Here is a 6,750-nt window from a genome sequence, read left to right as displayed (position 1 = left end):
CTCTAGGGCACTTGGCTTCAGTAGTTGTGGTGTGCCGTTGCCACACAGCATGTGGGATCTTCCCAGACCAGGGATCGAACCTGCAACCCTGCAGTGGCAGGTGGATTCTTAACCACTGGACCACCAGGGAAGTCCAGTTCTAGTTCTTTTCATTTTCCCTCCTGCTGCCCATCACCATTTCACTCCCACCCCTTAAATTCCCCATCTTCTCGTCACTTACCTTCAGTCTTTCCACTTAGCCATGTGCTGCTCTTTCCGAAGCAAGATATGAATGGCGAAGAGGAAACTTAGGAGACTCTCAGATTACTGTGGGTCCCCAAACAACCTCCCACCCTGTCTGCCCTGCCCAATGTGGGAACGATATTGAACTCCAAGTCTTTCACGCCCCAGCTGAGTGGGGGCAGCCACTTGCCTCTGAATGGCAGTGGGGCCTCAGAAGGAAGTGTGGAGTTGTCAGAATCTGCAGAGAAAGGACTGCCGCTGCTGCTGAGTCACTTCAGTCGTGTCCGACTCTGTGCGACCCCATAGACAGCAGCCCACCAGGATGCTCCGCCCCTGGGATTCTCCAGGCAAGAACACTGGAGTGGGTTGCCATTTCCTTCTCCAATGCATGAAAGTGAAAAGTGAAAGGGAGTCGCTCAGTCGTGTCTGACTCTTAGCGACCCCATGGACTGCAACCCACCAGGCTCCTCCGTCTATGGGATTTGCCAGGCAAGAGTACTGGAGTGGGGTGCCATTGCCTTCTCCAGAGAAAGGACTAGGGGGAAGGGAAAACAAAGATCTTCCCTGTTTTGGGTGCTGAGTGAGAGGAACATCCATTTTCTTGAATCCAGTGCCATCTGCTGGTCCTGGGAAATACTGAGTTTCAAGGATTTTATGAATTACAATATTCAGTATCAATGATAATCATTCATGGAGTGCTTTCTGTGTGCTCCTGCTGTGCTAAGAACCTGCCATACCCTACTTTACCTTTAAGGTAATCTTATGTGGCATGCATTATGTTCCCAATTGTAAGAATGAGAAATGGAGACTGAGAAACATTTGCTCACTTGCCTGGGACACAGAGCTACGTAAAGGTGGACTTTGTGCAACTTCACATATTTAGAACATACTTAAGAATACAAAGGTATACACAAGGACAACTGAAGAGAAAGGGAGAGAATATAAGCTAGTTTTCGGATATTTATAGTAGAAAACTAATAAGAACTATCTAAGTGCATTATATAAAGGTAAAATCAAGATAATGCCAACATAAACAGCTTCCCCCAAATCTGAAAGACTGCAGTTTAGAAAAACACAGAAAGATATAGTGAAAGATTTTAAAAATGCAATGCTCATATAAACATATTTAATAGAAAATAATAATCTCCAAATTAGACTGAATCCATTTGCCATATTAATAATTGTAAATGGACTGAACTCATTAAAATATTAAAATTAAAATATTTTCAGATTAGATTAAAAAAAACTCTGCTGTTTGCAATATACAAAAGATATGTTTAAAAATACAGTGACTCAGAAAGATTCTTTTTTTTTTTTTTCACTTTTAAATTTGAATTTTTTGGCCACTCCATGTGGCATGTGGATCTTAGTTCCCTGGCCACAGATCAAACCCACTCCTCCTGCAGTGAAAGCATGGAATCTTAACTACTGGATTGATAGGGAAGTCCTGAAAGATTCATTCATTTATTCAACAAATAAAATGATAGACAAAGGCACAAAAGAAAGAGAATGTAAACCTAAAGAAAGCAGAGGTCACAATCTTATTATTAAAGAAGGTGACATTCAGATCCATCTCCCCAAATTGATTGAGATAAGAAGGCACTTTATAATGGAAAGTGTAAAATTAAAAATGGATATCTAAGAGATATGTAAGTTCCAAATAGCATATAAGTAACCATCATGGAGCAGAAATTAAGGAAGATACTAGGAAACTATTCAGAAAGGTAGTAATAGGTGATTTTAATTCACTTTTCTTAGGACTAGAGAAATCAAGTAGACAAAAGTTAGGAACACAGAAGATGCTACTAACTTAGTCAAAAGTTAGATCTGATGGATCTATATTGACATCTTCTCACTGAAAACTGGGAACACAATTTTTCAAGTTTCAACAAAGTATTAATGAAAATGGACCACACATTCTGGCACAATAAACTTCAGTAATTTCCCCCCAAAAGTAGGCATGATATAGATACAATTGTCCGACTATAATGGAACAAACTAAATAATAATAATAAGGTCAGAAAAGATAAATGCCCTTCCACATGAGTGAGAAAGCAACAACTGGAAAATTTCTAGAAAAATGACAATTGAAAATCACACATCAAAATTTTTAGGATACAGCTAAAGCAGTGTTCAGAGGAGAATTCATGACCTTAATTACTTATATCAATAAAAGGAAAGACCGAAACAAAGTGAATTAAGTGAAAAGGGAACAAAATCAAATGGAAACAGCCTAAGTGTCTATCCGTAGATGAATGGATCAAGAAGATGCGGTACATACATATGATGGAAAGTTACTCAGTCAAAAAAAAAGAAAATCATGCCATTATCGACAACATAGACGGGCCTGGCAGGCATCACACTAAGGCAAAGTAAGTCAGAGAAAGACATACACTGTACGGTTTCACTTACATGTGGGATCTGAAAAACAAGTGAACAAGCAAAGAGCAGAAAGACACGTGGTACAGAGTGGTTGCCAAAGGGGAGGGGACTGGGGAGTGAGTGAGATACCTGAGGGAGATTCAGAGGCGTAAACCTCCAGTTACCAAATGAATGTGTCACAAGAATGAAATCCACAGGGTGGCTAAATCAGTGAATCCTATGGTAATAACTTTGTATGATGACAGATGGCATCTAGATTTATCATGTTGATCACTTTGTAATGTCTACAAGTATCAAATCACTATGTTGTACACTTGGAACTAACATAGTGTTGTAACCTAATTATATCTCAAAAAAAAATAATAAAGTCACCAAGATAGTGACTGAAGAGATATTTTTGCCAGGTAATGAGAGAATGATTTCTTTAACACCCTCAAGGAACAGCTGCATCTACCATGCCCGACTTCTCTCACTCTCTAGAGAACAGGGAGGGAAAGCAGATGAGGGGTGCAAAATGAGGGGTGAGTTTTGGGGGAAAATCACAGAAAAGCCCGTATCTCTATGAAGCAGAGCTCTTGGTTGAAGTCAGGCAGGAAGAGAAAAATAAAAATCCCCCATCTTAGTTTTCAAACTCATACAAGTAGAACAAAAAACAAAAATGTGAGAGAAGGCAACTAGGCACGACCTCTCTCTTTATTAGCTGTCTCCCTGCAATGTCTAGTTTCTCTGAAGAGCCTGGGAAATCCAGATCCTCCCACTGGGGACGGTGATGAGCAGCACAGAAAACGACCCAACAACAGAGCTTCTGATTGGACCAACCTGACGCTTTCATTTATTCAAGCTGTTTCAGAGGCCACCGGCAAGGCAGATTCCCAGGTTGGTATTGCCTTCTCTCTTCGGTTGACTTTGCTACCTTTTCCTACAGATGGTCTCCCTGTCATTCCTTGTTCCTGATCCATGAGACCACTGACTTCTTTTTAAGAGACAGGGATGGAGATCTATCCTGGCACCAAAGTTATAGTGCGATTCTTCAGTCATTTTGACCTTTTGTGCATCTTCTTGCAGGGATGTTAAAGATGTAGAAATGAGGTTTTCCTGGGTTCCCAAGTAAGAAATACAGTGCAATGAAAACAGCATAGCCCGTGGACTAACTTCCTGTGAACTCTGGTTCATTCTCTCATTACTTCACCTGTAGAAGGGACGTCATGATAGTATCACAGTGAAGAGTTGTTCTGATGATTCTCTCTCCCTCCTCCTGCCCCCCATATTCACACTGTGCCTAGAAAAATGATTCGTAACAAGCAGCTGACAGACATTAACTCTTATTGTTATGATGCAGTCAAGTTAGATTTCAGAACGTACGTGGTGCGGACACATTCACACCGGAAGTAAGAAAGAACAGGCCTGCTAACTTCCGGTTCAGCATCCGTATCCTCCAATCTTCCCCATCTAAGGACCTCCTCCTCCCTCCAAATGCACGCACAAGCCCCATTTACTCTGTGTTCTCTGGGCCCCACGGTCCTCTTCTCCCCACGGGCTCTTGTTTATCTCTGAGAGAAGGTGCAGGAGCCCGGCCAGGGGGCTGGCAGCAGAGGAGGGGAGACAGGCTGAGACCCTTGGGGCCTTCTTATCTCCGACTTTTTCTGCTTCTGGTACCCCCAGGTCGCGTCCTCACTCACTCAGCTGCAAGCAAAACACTTTTCTTCATTTTCAGATGAGGTGAGATACATGGGAAAGATACATAGGCGTTTGTGTGAAGAAAGAAGGAAATTAAAACTCAGCGGCTCAAGCTCCTTCTGATGGCTACCTTTTTTTTTTTTTTTTTTTACTCAGCGCCACACACACCCTTCCAACTGGGAGCAACACCCCCACCCAGCTCTAGAACACTCACAACCATAACACTCACACTCACAACAGGTGACACATCCCCACACTTAGTCAATTTCTGACCTGTGGTCAGGCTCCTAATTCATAAATATTTGAATCTACCTGAGGACTTGGGTGACATTCTGGTTCCTGTTCTAGCAAGTTTAGTGAGGCTGTGGTAACAAGGACTGCTGGTGCCTTTTTTTTTTTTGGCTGCACTGCATGGACTATGGGATTTTGGTTCCCTGATCAGGGAGTGAACCTAACCCCTTGCAGTGGAGTCCCAATCACTGAAGCTCCAGGGAGGACCCATTATCAAATGCCTTAATTAAGCTCCAGGGACCTTCTTTCCCCAATGACTCATCTAATTAGATTGCTTTTATATAATGATTCCAACATTTGAATACAAGCCTGTTTTGGTTGACTTGGTGATGTTGCCAAAATTGGACCTCTTTACAACAGTGCCAGATTTCATCTTGGAGACAGAGTTTTGGTGAAGTATAAAGAAATAACTTTATTCCTTTGCCACGCTGGGCGGGGGGTCATAGGAGGAGGAGGTAGTGAGGAGTCTCACAGTGTTCAAGGAGCAGGGTGGCATCATCAGCTCATGGACATTCTTCTGATTGGTTGGTGATGAGGTAATCTGGAGTCAGCATCATCAACCTCCTGGTTCCTGGGATCTGGGGTCTACATGCTTTTGGGCAGCCTACAGTTAATGTCTTCCACCAGGGAGTGCTCAGTATCTTCAAAACAGCTCACAGGATATGACTCAGAATACTATCTATAGTCCTTGAGGAAGAACTCAAGGTCCTTGCCTTTGTATAACGGCTCAGATATTATTATTTTGTCTTGTTTCACTATTTAATTTTTTTTCTTTTTTTGTATTTTCTCATTTCTTTGATTGAGGTTTTTCTACAGACGAAAGGCAGGTGGAGAATGTGGGTGGGGCGTCTATTCTGGGAAGACCTCATAGGATTCTGGTTGGTTACAGTAGGGGAAGAGAAAAGTCCTCCAGAGTTTAACAATCAATGCGGTGGATTCTTCTCTCAGGGGGGCTAGAACTAGTCTCTAGCAGCTATAGGAGAGTAGGAGCTGCAGTTTTCTGTATGCCTAAGGAATAGAGAAAGTTGGTGAACACCAATAATGTCTTCCATACTGCCCCATCTGTTTCTTTCTTTCTTTTAAAACTTTGATTTTATTTTTGTTTCTCATGGCTTGGGGAATCTTAGCTCCCCAACCAGGGATCGAACCCGGGTCCAGTCTTAGCCCCTGGACCCCCAGGGAACTCCCTCCATCTTTTTCTTATTTTTCCTGTCATGGCCTTCCAGGGGAAGAAGTATTTATTCTGGAGCCTCAGATCCCTGGGCAGAGCATGCATACTAACAGTAGAGGGGGAGGGGCGTCACAGGACACTAAATGTTACAAAGTTGCCTTTCACCTCCCTCACCTTCATACTTATTTAATTTGTAAATCTGAGATTGAGCTGCCTTTCCTATTTTGTGGGTGTGCATGCTTAGCCGTGTCTGACTCTTTGTGATCCCCATGGACTGTAGCCGCCGGGCTCTTCTGTCCATGGGATTTTTCAGGCAAGAATACTGGAGTGGGTTGCCATTTCTTACTCTAGGGGGTCTTCCCAACCCAGGATTGACCCCATGTTTCTTATGTCTCCTGTACTGACAGGCAGATTCTTTACCACTGGCACCCCACTCCAGTACTCTTGCCTGGAAAATCCCATGGATGGAGGAGCCTGGTAGGCTGCAGTCCATGGGGTCGCTAAGAGTCAGACATGACTGAGCGACTTGCCTTTCACTTTTTACTTTCCTGCATTGGAGAAGGAAATAGCAACCCACTCCAGTGTTCTTGCCTGGGGAATCCCAGGGATGGGGGAGCCTGGTGGGCTGCGGTCTATGGGGTCACACAGAGTCGGACATGACTGAAATGACTTAGCAGCAGCAGCACCCCTCTGAGAAGAATAAATCTTTAAAAAAATAACTTACATCTTGTTACACTTTTACAATATTTGAACTGAATTGTGTTTAAATGTTTATGCTCTTTGCATTCAGTTCATTATTTATTCAAAATTTTTGCTATAGGCTTTATCTTGAATGTGCAAAACCATTCGCCCTGCATAGAAATCCCTATGTTCCTCTGGCAATTCTTTGAGGGTTTTTAAGGCTCTCATGAGAAACGCTGGGCTGGAAGAAGCATAAGCTGGAATCAAGATTGCCGGGAGAAATATCAATAACCTCAGTTATGCAGATGACACCACCCTTATGGCAG

General features: G+C 42.9%; 1 pseudogene; it reads right to left on the bottom strand.

The window, feature by feature from the left end:
• Window positions 1-6,541: 6,541 nt before the first annotated feature.
• LOC104994991 overlaps window positions 6,542-6,750 on the bottom strand; it is a 3,557-nt pseudogene continuing 3,348 nt past the window's right edge.

This window comes from Bison bison, unplaced genomic scaffold (assembly GCF_000754665.1).
Source record: "Bison bison bison isolate TAMUID 2011002044 unplaced genomic scaffold, Bison_UMD1.0 scf7180017864270, whole genome shotgun sequence".
Lineage (NCBI taxonomy): Eukaryota > Metazoa > Chordata > Mammalia > Artiodactyla > Bovidae > Bison > Bison bison.
Note: the sequence above shows the minus strand (reverse complement) of the source record. Positions and strands in the feature narration are given on the sequence as shown.